The sequence below is a fragment of the Mixophyes fleayi genome, chromosome 3 (genome assembly GCF_038048845.1).
Source record: "Mixophyes fleayi isolate aMixFle1 chromosome 3, aMixFle1.hap1, whole genome shotgun sequence".
Taxonomy (NCBI): domain Eukaryota; kingdom Metazoa; phylum Chordata; class Amphibia; order Anura; family Limnodynastidae; genus Mixophyes; species Mixophyes fleayi.
This window is the reverse complement of record NC_134404.1, coordinates 175,453,158-175,471,715: the sequence shown is the minus strand read 5'-3', so window position 1 is coordinate 175,471,715 and position 18,558 is coordinate 175,453,158. Positions and strand designations below refer to the sequence as shown.

Sequence of the window (18,558 nt, the reverse complement as noted above, 5' to 3'; positions counted from 1 at the left end):
GGGTTGTTGCCTATAGCAACCAATCAGATTCTAGCTGTCATTTTGTAGAAGGTACTAAATAAATGAAAGCTAGAATCTGATTGGTTGCTATAGGCAACATCCCCACTTTTTCAAACCCGCAGCTTAGTAAATCTAGCCCTAAGTGTTTATTCAGCAAAGTTGTATTTTGTGCTGTATATGTACAATATGGTTTTTTTCTTCTCACTGTTTCATGCTATAAATACTAATGTATTGTAATGCCTATGAAAATACGAGTATTTTATCATTTGCATTGTGAATCTATGCTAGGTGTATACTTGATTTCTAAATAAACATGATTCTGGTCATTATTACTTGGATATTCATCTCTTCCATAAGTAAATTACTTCAAAAGAGACATCATTTGTTAATTGACTCTACATGTGTAAAAATGAGTATCACCTGTTCTCAAGTCTTTTGTAAATAATAATATCCCTCTCTCTTTGATGACTTACAACATGATAAAGACTCTCCCAAAAAAAGATTCAAAACTAAAATAAAAGAGCATTCTAAATAAGCAATAAATATGACTATAGAGGCACAAATAATTTAATATCCCTGAGAGCACAGTAGAGAAATGGAAGAAGTCTAAAACTATGGCCACATTGACTAGCTCAGGCTGCCTCCATAAACTTAGTCACTGGAGAAGGCTCCACTTATCATTAGAGAAGCTATGAAAAGTCACCTGTGACATCAGATGCAATGGCTTATATTCCCCAAAAAGAGACTTGGGGGGGGGGGGGGGTAGAGTCATCAAGAAGCAGCACTGGCGGACCACCCACACCCCACCCTGTCATACCTTTGCCTGCTAAAGATTTGTGAAGCGCCAACTAGAAAATGATGCATCCTTGTTGCAGAAGTCATCGTCTAAAGAGACTAAAGTGTGACATTTTGTACAGAATGCAAAGAGCTCTGTGTGAAGCAATTGAAACACTGATCACCAGATGACAATCTCTACCGCAAAATATGGAGGTGGAAGAATTAAGTTGGAGATGCTTTCAATAGCAGTGACTGGCAAACTTGTCAGGATCAATGGTAAGTTGAAAAGTACGCATTACAGGTACATTATACAAGAACCTACTGGGGAGGAAGGGTATCTCAAAATAGGACAATAATTCAAAACACAAGTTCAACAGTGGAGTGGCTAAAAAGCAATAAGTCATATTTCCTGATCGAGTCAGACTACTAATAATAATCCCAACAAAAATCTGTAGCAAGTCCTCAAATTTGCTGTCCATTGCTTATCAATTAACCTGACCCAGTTTGAGCAATTTTGTAAACATGAATTGGCAAACATTGCTCCATCTTGGTACTCAAATTTAAAAGAGACTTATTCAAGAGTTTGTGTAATTGTTTTAACACATGTATCTATTTTTCAATAATGCTTTGTTTCTGGGTATAACAAACCAGGGGAGTTGGGATTCCAAGTATTAAACAAAATTAATGATGGCTGACCAGGGGTGCAGAGTTTGGGGTGGGATGGGCTTCCTCGTAATGGATGTCATTCAATCCCCAATCAGAGTGAAAGAATAAGAGTCTCTTACCGATACTGAGGGCCCTCAGACAGTGTTACCGGAACTTCAGTGACTTCAGTGTGTCGGACCACGTTCAGATACACGTCCTGTGGGGATTGAATGACATCCATTACGAGGAGGTTCAAGTATTTACAACAAGTTTAAAGAACCTGATTTTCCTCTGTTCACACTCTATATATGACACTTCGGTTAATCCAGGAGTTAACATCACTTTTGGGATTTATTTTCCCTAATTGGACTTCAAATAGTGTCCCATGGAGTTTGACATCTACGACTTTTGTATTTTGAAGAATCAGACTTTTCGGGTATGGATTTTAATTTTTATTTTTAATTTGTATTATTTTTTTTTTCTGTGTCTACCACCAATATATTCTTTTTGAAACCATCAGACCCCGGGCTCCGCCATAGGTCCATTTACAATCTTATGGTCTCATGCATAAGGTTGAATTTATAAATTATTTCTACATCTTGCTGTGTGAATTAATTCTTTGTTGATTTCACCGGCTGTGTTACTGTTCCATTGATATTGTGCTTATTTTGTTTTGAGGGCAACAATAAATGTTTTATATTTAAGACTATTCACATATTGCTACATTTGTAACATATGTTAAACCTGAGAGCCTAGCGGACACACAGCACTCTTTTATTTGTTCCTTTTTTGTTATTTTCATTTATGGGGTTGATGACCCATTATAAGAGCTGCAGGTTTCCGCTAAGGTTCATATTGATTAATCCATTGGATGTTTTAGAGATCCTGTTTGAGTGAGTGCCCAGCGCAGAGGTATTATTCCTTAGGGGATATTTTTTATTTATTCTTAAACCTTCTCTCCCTTCCTTCACCAGAGAGGTGAGATCGGACCAATTGCATGGGTTCTTCAGAGGGAACCACAGGGTTTTGGAATTGGGAATCTAGACGGGAAGTTACTCGGCGCAAGTGTTCCCTCCCCTGTGTGCGTTCTCTAAAGCGAAGGTCTACTTTATTGCACAGAGATATGAGCTCATCAACAGAAGTGGGTAGTTCTCGGGAGACCAATTCTTCTTTGATCCGATTGGATAACCCCTACCAAAAGGTTGCAATCAAAGATTCATCATTACAGCGAAGTTCTGAAGCCATTTTTCTAACTTGAATTACGTACTCTTCTAGGGGCAGATTGCCTAGGTACAGGTGTACTATTCCCGTGGCATCATTGGACACTCAGCCTAGGTCATCAGAGATCTTCATGATTGTGTTCAGAAAGCATGTACAATTATAAAGTAAGGGATCTTTTACATTCCTTTAAGTGGGAGGCCCAAGCAAGTGCTGGTACAGAAAGCAGAGAAATAAATTAAGCGACTTTGGATTTTTAAGAAGGGATATTACCAGCGAGCAGTTCAAATTGGATGGCGCATTGGTCCTCTACATAGTTTAGAATCTCCATAAAATTTAGGTGGATTGGGAATGCACAATTGAGAGTTAACCGCAGGAGAAAATGGAGTTTCTGTAAAGGCAACAGATTGCCTGGAAGTGACCAGGGTACTCTGGAGGATGTTCATGCATGTGGAAATGCCCTGTAAAAAATTAATCAGGTGCTCCTGATTGGATTTTTATTTCTCTATTCTGTCCACAAGGTATTGTAGTAAATTCCTAGGCAAAGGATTGTCAGCAGAATCCATTTTGGGTCAGAGCCAGGGTCGGGGGGTGTGGGGGGGGGGGGGGGGGCGCAGCAGCGCTGGGTAATAGAAAGATTTTCTTTCTTTTTTTTCCCCATTCAACCCCGACCGCCCGCCCGCGAAATTGTTACCTAACGGGGTCCGCCTGTGGTGTATGGAGTCCGCCTATGACTCCATACACAGGCTATAGTATGCTGAAGGTGCTGTCATCTGCTGTCAGTGCGGCTGCGGTGCGCTGTTCAGTGTGGTCACGTGAGATGTTAACATCTCACGAGACCACACTAATCAGACAGACTGCGCCCGCAGTGAAAGAAAAGGACAAACACAGCCGGACGATGGAGAACAACAGAGGAGCATTTCACAGGCAGGTAAGGTACTTTGAGTCAATGGCTGCCCGGGGAGCATTTTGATCAATAATATGGGGGGGGGGAGCAGGAGAGCATTTTGATCTAAAATATGGGGGGGAGCAGGAGAGCATTTTGATCAATAATATGGGGGGGAGCAGGAGAGCATTTTGATCTATAATATGGGGGGGGGGAGCAGGAGAGCATTTTTATCTATAATATGGGGGGGAGCAGGAGAGCATTTTGATCTATAATATGAGGGGGGGAGCAGGAGAGCCTTTTGATCTATAATATGGGGGGTGCAGGAGAGCATTTTGATCTATAATAGGGGGGGGGAGCAAGAGAGCATTTTGATCCATAATATGGGGGGGGAGCAGGAGAGCATTTTGATCTATAATATGGGGGGGGAGCAGGAGAGCATTTTGATCCATAATATGGGGGGGGGGGGGAGTAGGAGAGCATTTTGATCTATAATATGGGGGAGGGAGCAGGAGAGCATTTTGATCCATAATATGGGGAGGGAGCAGGAGAGCATTTTGATCTATAATATGGGGGAGAGCAGGAGAGCATTTTGAGCCATAATATGGGGGGTGAGAACCTGGCATTTTCTGGCACAATTGGGGGGGGGGGAACCTGGCGCTGGCAGCATTGAAGGATTATCATATTTTTAGGCACAAATAATTAATGGCGGGGCTTTACGTATTATTCTCTATGGGTGGGGCAGTGGCACATATCATGACGCAGGGGGGGGGTAAGCTGCAGGGGGATAAATATTTTTCTCTATATGGGGCCAGAGGTGGTGGGGGGGGGAGGTAGGAATAAGCTGCAGGAGGCATAACAATTATAAATTGGCCAAGGGCTGGGGGGTAAATTAACTGACTGTCTGGGGATGGTAGATGTTAGTATATGATTATAAATAATTTTCATATATTTTATTATCTATATATGCCTGTACTAAGGGGTTGTTTTATTTGGTCATAATGGAGTGTTGTGTTTGAATCATTTAGGGTTTGTTAACATTTTGCATTTTTGCACATTTTCAATATAACACCCCAAGGTTCCAGAAGCCAACTAACAACAATACTTGAAGAACAAACAAGAGTGAACATCCGGTGGTCTACACTGCAAGATCAGGTAAGAGAGAACAGCGAAATCTGTCTAACAATGAATGTGGATTTTTACTTTAGTGACATTTTAATGTTTTTTTTTAACTAGTGTTGGCCTGATTCATTAATGTAAGGAATTGAAAAAAAAAATGAAGTTTTCATATGGAGAAAACATGTTACAATGCAAGGGGTACATATTAGTTTATTATTTTGAAAATAAGTTAAATACTGGCTGTTTTTTAATGTTACACACAAATACTTGCTAGCTTTATGTTTACACTGAAATTTAAAGTTGATCTATGACATGCCCTACCCTAATAATAAACATGTCCCCAAATTTTAAATTTACCTTCAATGCAACATGGTTCTGGCCAGGTGCAAAGTTACTATCTTTTTGGCTTTCCTTTCCTTAATGACTTAGGGTCTGTGGGCCTGAGTCATTAAGGAGAGCAAAGCATAAAAAAGGAGTAACATTTGCACCTGGCCAAAACAATGTTGCATTAGAGGGGGAGGTAAATTTCAAATGTGGGGACAGATTTATATTTGGGGTAGGGCATGTCCTAGATCAACTTTAAAATTCAGTGTAATAATAAAGCTATTAAGTATTTGTGTGTTAGATGAAAAAAAAGCCAGTGTTTAACTTATGTGCAAAAAAATAATCTAATTTGCACCCCTTGCATTGTAACATGGTTTGTGCCAGAGAACATTTACTCCTAGTTTGCCTTAATGACTCAGGCCCTGTGTGTTTAATGTATTAATAGTTTAGAACTGTGTGTGTATATATATACACATGCGTGTGTGTATGTGTATATATATATATATATATATATATATATATATATATATAGATATAGATCGATATATATATATATATATATATATATATACACATAGAGAGAGAGAGAGAGATAGATATTATAATGTATGTATGTGTAGCTATATCTATAGTTGTGTAGTGAGTCATATCTGGAGTATTTTCACAGCGCTGTTGTTTCTAGTGGTTTCTTTGGTATAGTTTATGGAGTAGTATGCAAGGCTTCTGTGAACAGCAGCATTGAAGGATTATCATTTATTGATTGCAATAAGTTTAATAATTAATTTTACAGCATAGGATATAGCTATATCTGTTTGTCTTGTACATCTTTGCTCCTGATATACGTAAGTTTGGTCAATTTATGCCTCTCTTAATCCCTTTTTTAGGGATTTTAATAACAACAAAATGACTGACAAAGATTCCCGTGAACCATTTAAAAAGCCAAGTGGAACTGAGTTTAGAAAAAGAGCAAAGGAGAGATATGAACGAGAGGGTTCTTTATTGAAAAAGATTCCCAAACTTGAATCTTTCTTCCGGCGTTCTGCAGGAAAGGTGGCTGAAGATTTAAGTATTGGTGATAAATGTGGTGGTGATGCTGTTGCACAGTCAGTACCTTCAACTAGTTCAGCTAGTTATTGTGGTTCCAGCTCCAGTGCACCAAGTGAGTCACTGACACCCATCCCAGTAACTAATATTCAACAAGCAGAAACTGCTCTAAAGCTCTCTGATCCTTCTGATGACCCAGAATTCTGGGTGGTGAGTGATGAACTACGAGATTTTATTGCTCACAATGGAATAAAGCAGAACGATCAGGCAGACTTTTCCAAATCTGAAAGGAAATATTTAAATCAGAAACGATTTTTATCTAAGGCTGCTTTTTCTAAAAAACTTACTAATGGCGAGACTGTTAAGTGACCTTGGCTGGTGTATTCAATATCAACTGGTCATGTATTCTGTGCTCCTTGCAAACTTTATGGAGGCACAACTTTATTAGCTACCAGTGGATTTAATGACTGGAAAAACAGTAATGCTATATCTGACCATGACAATCTTTCTGAACACCGAGAATGTCTTGCAAAATATGTTGACAGAGGTAAATTTTCCGAAAGAGTGGACATCCAGTTATTTAAACAATACAACGAAGAAGTAAGCTATTGGTGCAATGTACTTCTACGTGTTGTTAAAACAGTTCAATTCTTGGCCTCCAGAGGACTACCTTTTCATGGAGAGAATGAGATTATTGGTTCTTCAAAGAATGGAAATTTTCTGGGTTGTCTTGAATTGATAGCTAAATTTGATTCATTCATGGCTGATCATCTGGCTAGATTTGGGAATAAGGTTAGAGGTGTACCTTCTTACTTATCTTCCACAATTGTTGATGAGTTTATTCTGCAACTATCGGAGCAAGTTAAAACGAATATCGTTGCAGAGATACAACAGGCCAAATATTATTCCATAATCGTTGATTCAACACCGGATGTATCGCACACTGACCAACTAACATTTGTTGTTCGATATGTTTTTCCAGATGGCACCCCAGTTGAACGTTTCATTACATTCATACCTAATTGTGACCACAAAGGTGAGGAAATGGACAAAGCAGTTCTGTCTACAATAGAATCACTACACCTTAATTTGAGTGATTGTCGGGGCCAAAGTTATGATAATGCCAATAACATGTCGGGACCATATAAGGGACTGCAATCTAGAATAAAACAGCTGAATCCTTTAGCAAATTATATTCCTTGTGCTGGACATTCTTTAAACCTTGTGGGCTCCGCAGCTGCAGAAAGCAGTAATGAGTCAGTTGCCTTCTTTGCACTACAACAACAGCTCTACAATTTTTTTTCATCCTCAACTCGCAGATGGGAGATTTTGTTAGCCAAATTCAAAGAAGATTCGATTGTTTTGAAAACACTGTCCAAAACACGTTGGAGTGCCCGTGCTGATGCAAGTAAAGCTCTGCATAAATCCTACCATGAAGTCGTTGCCGCATTAAAAGAGATAGGCAATGATGAAGGGCAAGCAAAGGATGTCCGAAATGAAGCTAACCTAATAGTGGAGAAAGTTAAAAGCCTTGAAATGGCAATAATGATCTGTTTTTTGGAACAGTGTCTTGGGGAAGTTTCAAGATGTAAGTGAAAAAATCCAAGGAAGAAGTACAGATTTGGCAAGAGTTGTTGGGTTGTATAATTCATTAGACGCCTTTTGGATCATGCTGATGAAAAGGAGTTTAAGAGGTTTGAAATAGAGGCAATACAAATGTGTGAGTCAAATGTGCACAACAAAGATGTGAGAAGGAAAAAGAAGCTGAAAGTTCCATTTGACGAAAGTATTGGTGGGAACACAGAATTTGATGGAAGGCAGTCGTTCATTGTAGAGAAATATTATGTCGCAATAGATGCACTTAAGGTTAATTTGGAGAAAAGGAGAGAAATTTATACAGAGGTACTTAATCTGTTTGGATTTTTATGGCACTTAAGTGATATGCAAAATGACGAAATTCGAGAGAAAGCAAACCAACTCTTACAAATATACAAATCGGATTTGGACAATGTACTTCCTGAGGAGTGTGTCCATTTAGCCTCTTTTATAAAAGGTCATAAAAGCGACCATCAAGAAAGTAGTAAACATAGCTCAGAAGCCTCAAGACTCTTGACATTGCTAAAAAACTGTAATGTAAAATCAATGTTTCCAAACGTAGAAATAGTACTGCGCCTCTTTTTAAGTATGGCAGTCACTAACTGTAGTGGAGAACGATCTTTTTCTGCTTTAAAGTAGAGATGAGCGCACTCGGATTTCTGAAATCCGAGCCCACCCGAACGTTGCCGATCCGAGCCGGATCCGAGACAGATCCGGGTATTCCCGCCAATTGCAAAACTGAAACCGAGGCTCTGAGTCATAATCCCGCTGTCGGATCTCGTGATACTCGGATCCTATAAATTCCCCGCCATCTTCACTCGGGCATTGATCAGGGTAGAGGGAGGGTGTGTTAGGTGGTCCTCTGTCCTGCTATATCTCGTGCTGTGCTCTGTGTTCTGCTCAGTCCAGTGGTGCTGTGTCCTGTGCTCTATCCTTCTGAGTTCAGTGGTGCTGCTGGGTCCTGTGCTGTGTCCTGTTCAGTCCAGTGGTGCTGTGTCCTGTGCTCTGTCCTTCTGAGTTCAGTGGTGCTGCTGGGTCCTGTGCTGTGTCCTGTTCAGTCCAGTGGTGCTGTGACCTGTGCTCTGTCCTTCTAAGGGCATTGTTATTTCCCAATTATTCCCAAATTATAAAAAAATTCAAAAAAAGTTATAAAAAAAATTACAAAAAAAGTAATTATAAAAAAAATAAAATAAATAAAAATATCCCAAAACAATCCTGCAGTATAAGTCCATTGGTACTGCTATATTACAAAGTTCACTGATTCAGCAGTATAAGTCTAGTGGTACTGCTATATTACAAAGTTCACTGATTTTGCAGTATAAGTCCATTGGTACTGCAATATTACAAAGTTCACTCATTCTACAGTATAAGTCCATTGGTACTGCAATATTACAAAGTTCACTCATTCTGCAGTATAAGTCCAGTGGTACTGCAATATTACAAAGTTCACTCATTCTGCAGTATAAGTCCATTGTTGTTACTGCCATATTACAAATTTCACTTGTTCTGCAGTATAAGTCCAGTGGTACTGCTGTATAACTCCAGTCCAGTGGTACTCTCCTGTGCCGCATATAATTTTTAAAGGCTTTGCCGAGTGTGTGTGGTTTCGGGGTACACTCTCTTGTGCTACATATAATGCAGAACAAAAATTTGGAGGATAAAGTAGGGAAAGATCAAGACCCACTTCCTCCTAATGCTGAAGCTGCTGCCACTAGTCATGACATAGACGATGAAATGCCATCAACGTCGTCTGGCAAGCCCGGTGCCCAATCTCCTAGTACAGGGCATGTAAAATCCAAAAAGCCCAAGTTCAGTAAAAGTAGCAAAAAGAGAAACCTAAAATCATCTGAGGAGAAATGTAAAGTTGCCAATATGCCATTTACGACACGCAGTGGCAAGGAACGGATTAGGCCCTGGCCCGTGTTCATGACTAGTGGTTCAGTTTCACCCAAGGAACTAAGCCCTCCTCCCCCCCTACAAATAATTTAAGAGAGTCATGCTGTCAGCAACAACACAGCAAACAACTCTGCCTTCTAAAGAGAAATTATCACAAATCCCCAAGGCGAGTCCAAGGGTGTTGGTGGTTGCGAAGCCTGACCTTCCCATCACTGTACGGGAAGAGGTGGCTCCTTCCACCATTTGCAGCACGCCCTCTGCATATGCTGGAAGGATCACCCACAGTCCAGTTACAGATTTGGCTAATGAAAGTGTGAATGTTGTACATCGGGAGGAGGATATTGATGTAGCTGGCGCTGAGGAGGATGTTGATGATTATGATGCAGACAGATACCAAATTGCCTTTCTCAATTTCTATTTATATTCTAGATTATATAACGGCTGAATAGTTTTCTATTTTACTCCTAGTGGAGAGGGGATCTGATGCAGACAGATACCAAACTGCCTATGTCCATTTCTTTGTATATTTGAATTTCTAGTTCTACAGTCTATGCAGGCTGCTTTTTTTATATTCAACTACAAGTGTAGGGCGGGGGGGGGGGGGATAGATTGCCACCAAAGTAACGTGGTCCATTTAATTTCACTTTCTAGCTCCACAGTCTGTGCAGCCTGATTTTTTTTATTTTCAAAGTATTTACAAGCCTTGCAATCTAAATTAACAAGAGGTAGTGACGTGCTAGAACTCCACCCTCTATATGCTGCAGAGGATGGAGGAGCATCAAAAGGCCATTCAAGCCTACACAGCCACCTACGACATAGGAAAAGGAGTGGGGATGCGCCTGAGTCAAGCGCACTGGAGAATGATTTCCGTGTTGTGCAAGGTTCTGCAGCCATTTGAACTTGTCACACGAGAAGTCAGTTCCGACACTGCCAGCTTGAGTCAGGTAATTCCCCTGATCAGGCTTTTGCAGAAGCAGCTGGAGAAAGTGAGGGAGGAGCTGGTACACTATTGCGATTCCACCAAGCATGTAGCTCTTGTGGATGAAGCCCTTCGTACGCTTTGCCAGGATCCGAGGGTGGTCAGTCTTTTAAAGTCAGAGGAATACATTCTGGCCACCGTTCTCGTTCCTCGGTTTAAAGCGTATGTTGTGTCTCTGTTTCCGGCGGACACAAGTCTACAGCGGTGCAAAGACCTGCTGGTCAGGAGATTGTCCTCTGAAGAGGACCGTGACATGCCACCAGCTCCACCTTCATTTTCATCACTGTTTGTGCAGTTCCAAAAAAGAGGAACTGCCATTTCTATTGCTACCTTCTTTCTTTCTGTATTTCCTGTGTCCTGTGGTCTGTTCTGCTAAGGGCATTGTTATTTCCAAGTTATCGAAAAGTTCTAAAAAAACAAATTTAAATTTATAAAAAAAATTATAAAAAAATGAATTTAAAAAAAAATAAAAACAATTTTTCCAAAAATAATTGGAAAAAAATATTACAAAATTTTAAAAAATCTAGCTTGTACTGCTATTTAAAAGTCTAACTACGATCATTCACTGTTGCTGTACCCAAAAATAATAGGTACTGCTATTATTGTACAGTCCAGTGGTACTCTCCTGTGCCGCAGATAATTTGTAAAAGCTTTGCCGAGTGTGTGTAGTTATGTATCACAGGTTTTAAGAAGAGGCACAACACTGACAACCTGTTAGAGAAACTGAGGGAAATAATCTCTCTGTGGCTCACCCCACTTAGACTCTCCTGGGGATTCGAATAACTGCCATTTCTATTACTACCTTCTTTCTTTCTATATTTAAAAAAAACAAAAAAACCTGTCATTTCTATTACTACGTTAATTGTTTGTGCAGTCATAAAAAAGAGGAACTGCGCCCTTAACTGCTATGTTGGTTTTAGACGTCCATCCGGTGTCCGCCATCTGTGCACTGGAATTCAGACCAGTTGAGGGTTTTATTATTATATTGTGGCCCTGGTACCAAATTGGGTACCGGGGCCACTCCACTACGCAGTCCAGATACTTGTTTGGTGGAATTCAGACCAGTTGAGGGATTTTTTATTATATTGTGGGGACCACTCCACTACGCAGTCCAGATACTTTTTTGGTGGAATTCAGACCAGTTGAGGGATTTTTTATTATATTGTGGGGACCACTCCACTACGCAGTCCAGATACTTGTTTGGTGGAATTCAGACCAGTTGAGGGATTTTTTATTATATTGTGGGGACCACTCCACTACGCAGTCCAGATACTTTTTTGGTGGAATTCAGACCAGTTGAGGGATTTTTTATTATATTGTGGGGACCACTCCACTACGCAGTCCAGATACTTGTTTGGTGGAATTCAGAACAATTGAGGTTTTTTTTATTATATTGTGGCCCCGGTATCAAATTGGGTACCGGGGCCACTCCACTACGCAGTCCAAATACTTTTTGGGTGGAATTGAGACCAGTTGAGGGTGATATATTGTGGCCCCGGTACCAAATTGGGTACCGGGACCACTCCACTATGCAGTCCAGAAAGCTACCTCGGTGAAACGTTTTGGAATAAAAACAATATTGTGAGGTGTGAGGGTGTTCAGAATAGACTGGAAATTAGTGGACATGATTGTTATTGAATGTTATTGAGGTTAATAATAGCGTAGGAGTGAAAATAAGCCCAAAAACTTGATTTTGGAACTTTTTATGCTTTTTTCAAAATAAATCCGAATCCAAAACCTTAAATCCGAACCAAAACCTTTCGACAGGTGTTTTGCGAAACAAATCCGAACCCAAAACATCAAGCAAATCCGAACACGAGACACCAAAAGTGGCCGGTGCACATTCCTACTTTAAAGAGGGTAAAAAACTACTTGCGGTCAACTTTACATCAAGAAAAGCTCACAGCTCTTGCTCTGTTATTCATTTAAAGTGATTTCTTGCAGAACTTGAAGTTTGAGGATATAATAGAAAAGTTTGCCACTTCTAAAGCAAGAAAAAGGAGCTTGATGTAAAATGATTCTTCAATTTACAACAATTCTTTGCACTTTTGTACATGAAAAAAGTTTTGTTTAAATTCTTTTATACACTTTTGTAGCCTGTTAGCCGTTCTATGTGCTATAGAAAACATTACCTTGTGCGTTATTACTATTATCGTTTAATTGTAATTTGCAGATTTTGAGAGTTTGACTGTTTAATTTATAATTATTTATAATTTTCTACTGTTGCCATTCTTTGATGTTTCTATTTTACTGCAAGCAGTAAATATAATTTAAATAAAAATACAATTTGTACCAGCAATCATTATTTGAATTTGTACTAAATCTAGACATAATTGCAGACTTACAGTTCAAAATGTGCGTTAATTTTGGTTGGGGGGGGCGGCAAAGGGTGTGTTAGCCTAGGGCACCTGGAATCAGGCCCTGGTCAGAGCAAAGTGTACTACCGAACCAAGGGAGTTGGGATTCCAAGTGATGAATTAGATTAACGCTGGCCAACCAGGGGTGCAGAGTCTAACAAGTTCCCCGGTGTTCACCAAGAACTGCCACGAAATGGAATGGGCTTAGCTGCTGAGAATTCACAGTCGCAGTCCTCTGGCCTATCACTAGATGTAACACTGCGGTACATTAGCGAAGCCCCACTAGCCAGGAACTGGTACATGGTGGTCAGCATAGTGCAAAATCATGAGGCAGGTAGGAGAGTCAAAACAGAGCCAGAACTGGTACAAAGATTGACAGTTGAATTGGGAAAGCCCAGAAGGAGAGATCACAGGGGAGCAGGGAACCAGGTAGATAACAAAGGAACCAGGAGTCAGACAAGCGGGGGAACTTGTTGCTCTGACACTGCTAAAATTCTCAGATGGAATTTTAAATACCGAAGGGGATTTGAATTCCCTGCCTCCTGGATGTGATCACATGACGCCGACACCTGGAAGAGTCGGCCAGCCGCATGGACAGGGCTGGAATGATCAAAAGCTAAGATCGTGACAGATGGTTATTTTATTACAGATACTAAAGCTGGGTACACACTACAGAAAATTCACAGTTATACACAATAAATGTCCGTTTGGTCAGATATCGAATTAATGTGTACGCTCCCACAATAATGTTTTATCACATCATTAATCATATAGCTTGATTTGGCTTCAGACACTTCCTAAAAATCAAGATCAACGATGTTGGGTAAATATGGAAGCATGTATGCACCTACGATCATACACGGTCCTATTATGTGACCAATATAATTTATCATTTATAACTAAAGCCACCAGTTAGACTCTGATGAAGGGTATATCTTATTTAATGGCATCCAGCCCAAGCACATCTACTAATATATATATATATATATATATATATATATATATATATATATATATATATATATATATATATATATATATATATGCTACCCTCCCCTTTGAATGCCTTGGGCACGGTTTGATTTACATCAACACCAATTCAAAGACTCCTATGACTTGATGTAATAGAAAATATGATGGGAACATTCCAAGTATTTGAACTGCTAGCAAGAGACATAATAAACTACTGGGAAAATGTTGTAGTTTCAGATTACAAATATGCCTCCTTAGTGGCTATGCCAAGTATTCAATTGCATCTTTTCTACACATGAAGCCTAGCTATTATAGGTGGAGTGCACAACCCTTAGACTTTATTGCATCTCACGCTAATAAATTTCAGCTACAATGCATAATGCTATTATTGTGATATTAAATAGAAAGTTGCATATTGCAATTAAAACACTGACACAGATCATCACTCTGCCATCACTGCCTAGCACACCCATTTTAAGTGAAACTTATTTTCATTTTGTCAGATAACCAGTTAGGACACAATGCCAAATATCAGTAAGCTGAAAACACTACTAGGTCGGAAGCAGGGCCTGATCAGCCAATAGGCTGACCAGGCTGCAGCCTGGGGCACTGGGTCCCGGGGGGCGGAGTGTCGGGCACATTAATATCTGTTTTTATATTTTAAATTTTTTTTTTTAATTACCGATTAACGCCTTTTCCTTCAATCTCGGGGCCGCCCCTTAGTCTGAAGGGGGCGGTCCCGACTGTCAGCGGATCCAAGTAGGAGGCAGGCAGCTAACAGTAAATCCGAGGATGTTAGCTGTCCTGCCAGAGCGGGCGCGCTGTCACTGCTTAGTGTGGTCACATGATGTGACCACACTAAGCAGTGACAGCGCGCCCGCTCTGGCAGGACAGCTAACATCCTCGGGTTACTGTTAGCTGCCTGTCAGAAGACAGAAGTGCCGGCGACTGCAGAGAGGAGGAGCAGTAGACATCCAGGTAAGTTTTGTCTATAATATAATGGAGGAGGGTGTCATACAAGTGGCGACTGAGGAGGGGGGGGGGATTACTGGTGTAGGGAGGGGGTTAATGAATCGGCAGCAATGGTTTTGAAGAACTGCCTGGGGTGGGTGGGTAATGAGTTGCCTGTAATGGGTTGATGATTTTGTGGGGGGCGGGGGGGGGGGGTAATTAACTACCAGAAGTAGGTAGATCATTGGGGGGGGGTGTAATGCTATTGCCTGTAATAGGATAATCAATTTGCCCTGGGGGGTTAATGAATTGCCTGCAGTGGGTTGAAGAATTGTGTGGTGGGGGGCAATGTATTGGTTGCAACAGATTAATGAATTTACCTATGGGGGTTTCTGAATTACCTGAAACCGTTGATGAATTAGCTAGCGGGGGGGGGGGGGGGGGGGGTTAATGGATTGGCTATGGAGGGTTAATGGATTGGTTAAAGTGAGGTGATTAATGGGGTGGGTGAGCAAATAAGTGGTTGGGTGGGAGAAGATATGGATGGGGTGTCAAACTTTCTGGTGAGGGTTTACAAAAATGGCTGGGGTAGGTGATAAAATAGCTTGTGGGGGACATGATCTCTGTATTGTGTGGTAGTGACATGGATGATCTCTGTAGTCTCAGCGGTCACTAGAATGTTAAATACTTGACAGATGGGGCTGGTAGATGTTAGTATATGATTATAAATAATTTGTAGATATTTTATTGTCTATATGTGCCTGTACTAGGAGGTTGTTTTATTTGGTCATAATGGAGTGTTGTGTTTGTATCATTCAGGGTTTGTTAACATTTTTCACTATAATAACATTTTTGCACATTTTCGAAACAGGACTCCCCAGTTTCCAGAATCCAGCCAACTAGCAACAATGCTCCAAGTACAAGCAAGAAAAAACATCAGGTAGTCTACGCTGCAAGATCAGGTAAGAGAGAACGGAGCAATTTGTCTAAATTTCACTGCGGAATCTTACTGTAATGATATTTTAATATGTTTGCAGAATTAATTGTGTTCTATGTATTAATTTATATTTTACAATTTTGTGTGTGGTGTGTATGTATATGTATGTGTGTGTGTATATATATATATATATATATATATATATATATATATATATATATATACATACACGCAGTGGCCATACTGCCACTTCTACTGTCTTCATTGTAAAACTTTCCTGAATTTCCACTGTAACCACTGTTTATAAATGGGGGGTGGGCGGGTTGGGTGGGGGGCGGCAACCAGTGTATTAGCCTAGGGCGGCTGGAACCCTTAATCAGGCCCTGGTTAGAAGTCTTGTAAAGTTTAGCCACGCAACTCATGCTGCTCTTCATATAGACCTGTGCATCCCATTCCAACCATGTACCTATCACCTACAGTGCATAATACACTAGTGTTGTAGCAAAGTAGCCCCACAGTTTTACTTTCAGTAGGAGGGCACAGAGTATTCTTCCAAGATAACACATAATAACAGAACTGCTTTGTAATAAATGATGCCAGGCCACACCATCTAAGGTCACACTCAGCACACCCTAGGGGTGCACAGCACTTGCAATCACCAGGACTTGATGACACATTCCATGCAAGTACAGACATGCCAACCCATCTGGGTATAATACTGGGCTCTTATGAATGAAGCCGAGGAGTGGGTGTCAGATACCAAGAACACAGATTAAAGCACAAGATCACTTTACAATAAGCCTGCCAAACTCTCTTGGGAATTCTGAGATATTAGTGGCATATTAGATTTATTTAGTTAACCAATTTCAATGCCAGGAAAGTCATCTAATCTGGACACATATAACATATACACTTCTACATTTATAGTAAGCAACCTTTCAAAAGATTATCTATGAACAAATAAAGTGTAACAAATACTCTGCCTGATCTCTGCTGACAGGCACATGAAAGTATTGTGCGGCTGTCAAAAAAAGGGGACGGGTCACTAAATCGACCCCCCTAGCAAAACAATCTAGGTCCACCCCCGTTATCTGAGTCCCATGCAAAACAGGTTAAGATTATGCAATAGTCCTTGTAAACCACACCCACAATTTAGATAAATCACTCTGTGCACACATCCAAGCTCCAACTCAGGCTTCTAAGTAAAAGGAACCTGGCACAGAGTGGTTTTCCTCCTCCTGTACCACTGGCCTGACTCCATCTATTTTCACCGTCAAGGTACTCAGCAATATCAAAAAGTGTAAAAGTACCCAGTCTACACTATACACAATATTTATATGTTGTACGCTTGAACACAATTGGTGGGAAATGGTGTGCACATTTGCATTATAAAACGGTAATACACTATCCCTGGGTTTTTCTACTCTGCCCCACTATATATCGCAGAGCCTGTGTAAAGATTGAGAATTCCTGTTCTGACACATAGATGTGCCTGAATCTTTCATAAATCTGGTACGCTTATATTAATATTATCACCTTGTCTTGGGAGCACATCTTATTAAAACTACTACACTATTTGGTGCCCTATTCCATTCTTTTTTCTGATACATTTTTCTTTTTTTACCGATACATTGGAAATTGGCCACCCATACTCTGGGAAGTATGATAAAGATGTAAGACTCAACTGATGAACATTTTCCAACAATTGAGTTAAGCCCCTTATCGTATCTGCGTATGTGAGTGTTTAGTACTTAAAATACGTTTACATTTATTTATTTTACTCCTGATTGGACAAGAAAGACCCAACCTCAGTCCACCGAGCTTTTAAAAGTTATCAGCTTTAGTAAATCACACCTATCATTTGAGTCCCATCCAAAACAGGTTAAGAAACTCCTGTTCTACAATAAAAATTCCTATGAATAATAGCAAATCAAAGCCAATTCAAGAAATGGGTTTCTGTTTCTCACAGCAGTTATATAGCAAAACTTTTTAATCTAAAAATAAAAATCATTAATTCTATGGTATATATAAAACATAAAAAATTAATTTTCTAATTTTCCTAGTGATTATACTGTATGTCCAGCAGAAATTGTGAATATATATCTTAAATGTTACCAACAACTAAAGACTAGAAACAACTACTTAATTTTGCTTTTCGTTTCCAAATATACATCTTTCAATATAAAAAGTTTAAATGTAAACATACTGAAACGCCCAAAGACGTCACAATTAAATAATTAACAAGATGAAACAAAAATATGAATTATTTCACCTTTACAAACCATCATACTATTATGCAGATCTGGAAAGATAATAAATGTAAGCTACATTCAAATCTTAATTCAGTATTTGTATAGGTTTCAATGCATGTTAATAAGTAGATAGATACTTTCAACTTACTTTTCTTCCTCTCAGCTGAGCTGGTAATGGCTTCTAGGGACGTTTTCCAGACACATACTGAAGTCAGTGAGCAGTGTTTCTTTAAGTCTTGTCAGATTTTGGCTCTCTTGCGGAGATGGTTTGTTATTCTTGAAATGTATCCAAATGTCTGTCCCTCATATAGCAATAACGGATGTTTATGTTGGGGTCCTAAACTTGCAAATTAAAGAAAGCAGCAAACATTTAATGAAAAATGTAAAGTTCAGCAAGTTTTCCCTTTTAACCATAGCCAGGACCTGAAAGGCTAACTTGATGGAATTTCAGTGGCTACAGAAATGACGGCAATGTGTATCTGATGGTGCACAGTTGTAGGGAGGGTAAGGCCAAAAATATAGATATAATTCAGTGGCAGTTTTTAAAATAGATAGTTGCTACATAAGCATAAGTTAGTCACCGTTTTATACATAGTGTTTAATAA

General features: G+C 39.8%; 1 protein-coding gene across 4 annotated transcripts in view; it reads right to left on the bottom strand.

Annotated features, from left to right (window-relative positions):
• The window catches only part of FHL5 (four and a half LIM domains 5), an 83,362-nt gene extending 65,065 nt beyond the window's left edge, over nucleotides 1-18,297 (bottom strand). The window contains exons 1-2 of one of the 4 annotated variants that reach the window (XM_075202805.1): nucleotides 18,102-18,169; nucleotides 1,563-1,639 (exon numbers count right to left, since the gene is read on the bottom strand). The gene's annotated coding sequence lies outside the window, so the exon portion shown is untranslated. Of the gene's footprint in view, nucleotides 1-1,562; nucleotides 1,640-18,101 lie in introns of all 4 variants that reach the window. The other 3 variants (XM_075202803.1, XM_075202804.1, XM_075202806.1) reach the window with 3 other exon arrangements.
• Between the last annotated feature and the right edge of the window lie 261 nt (nucleotides 18,298-18,558).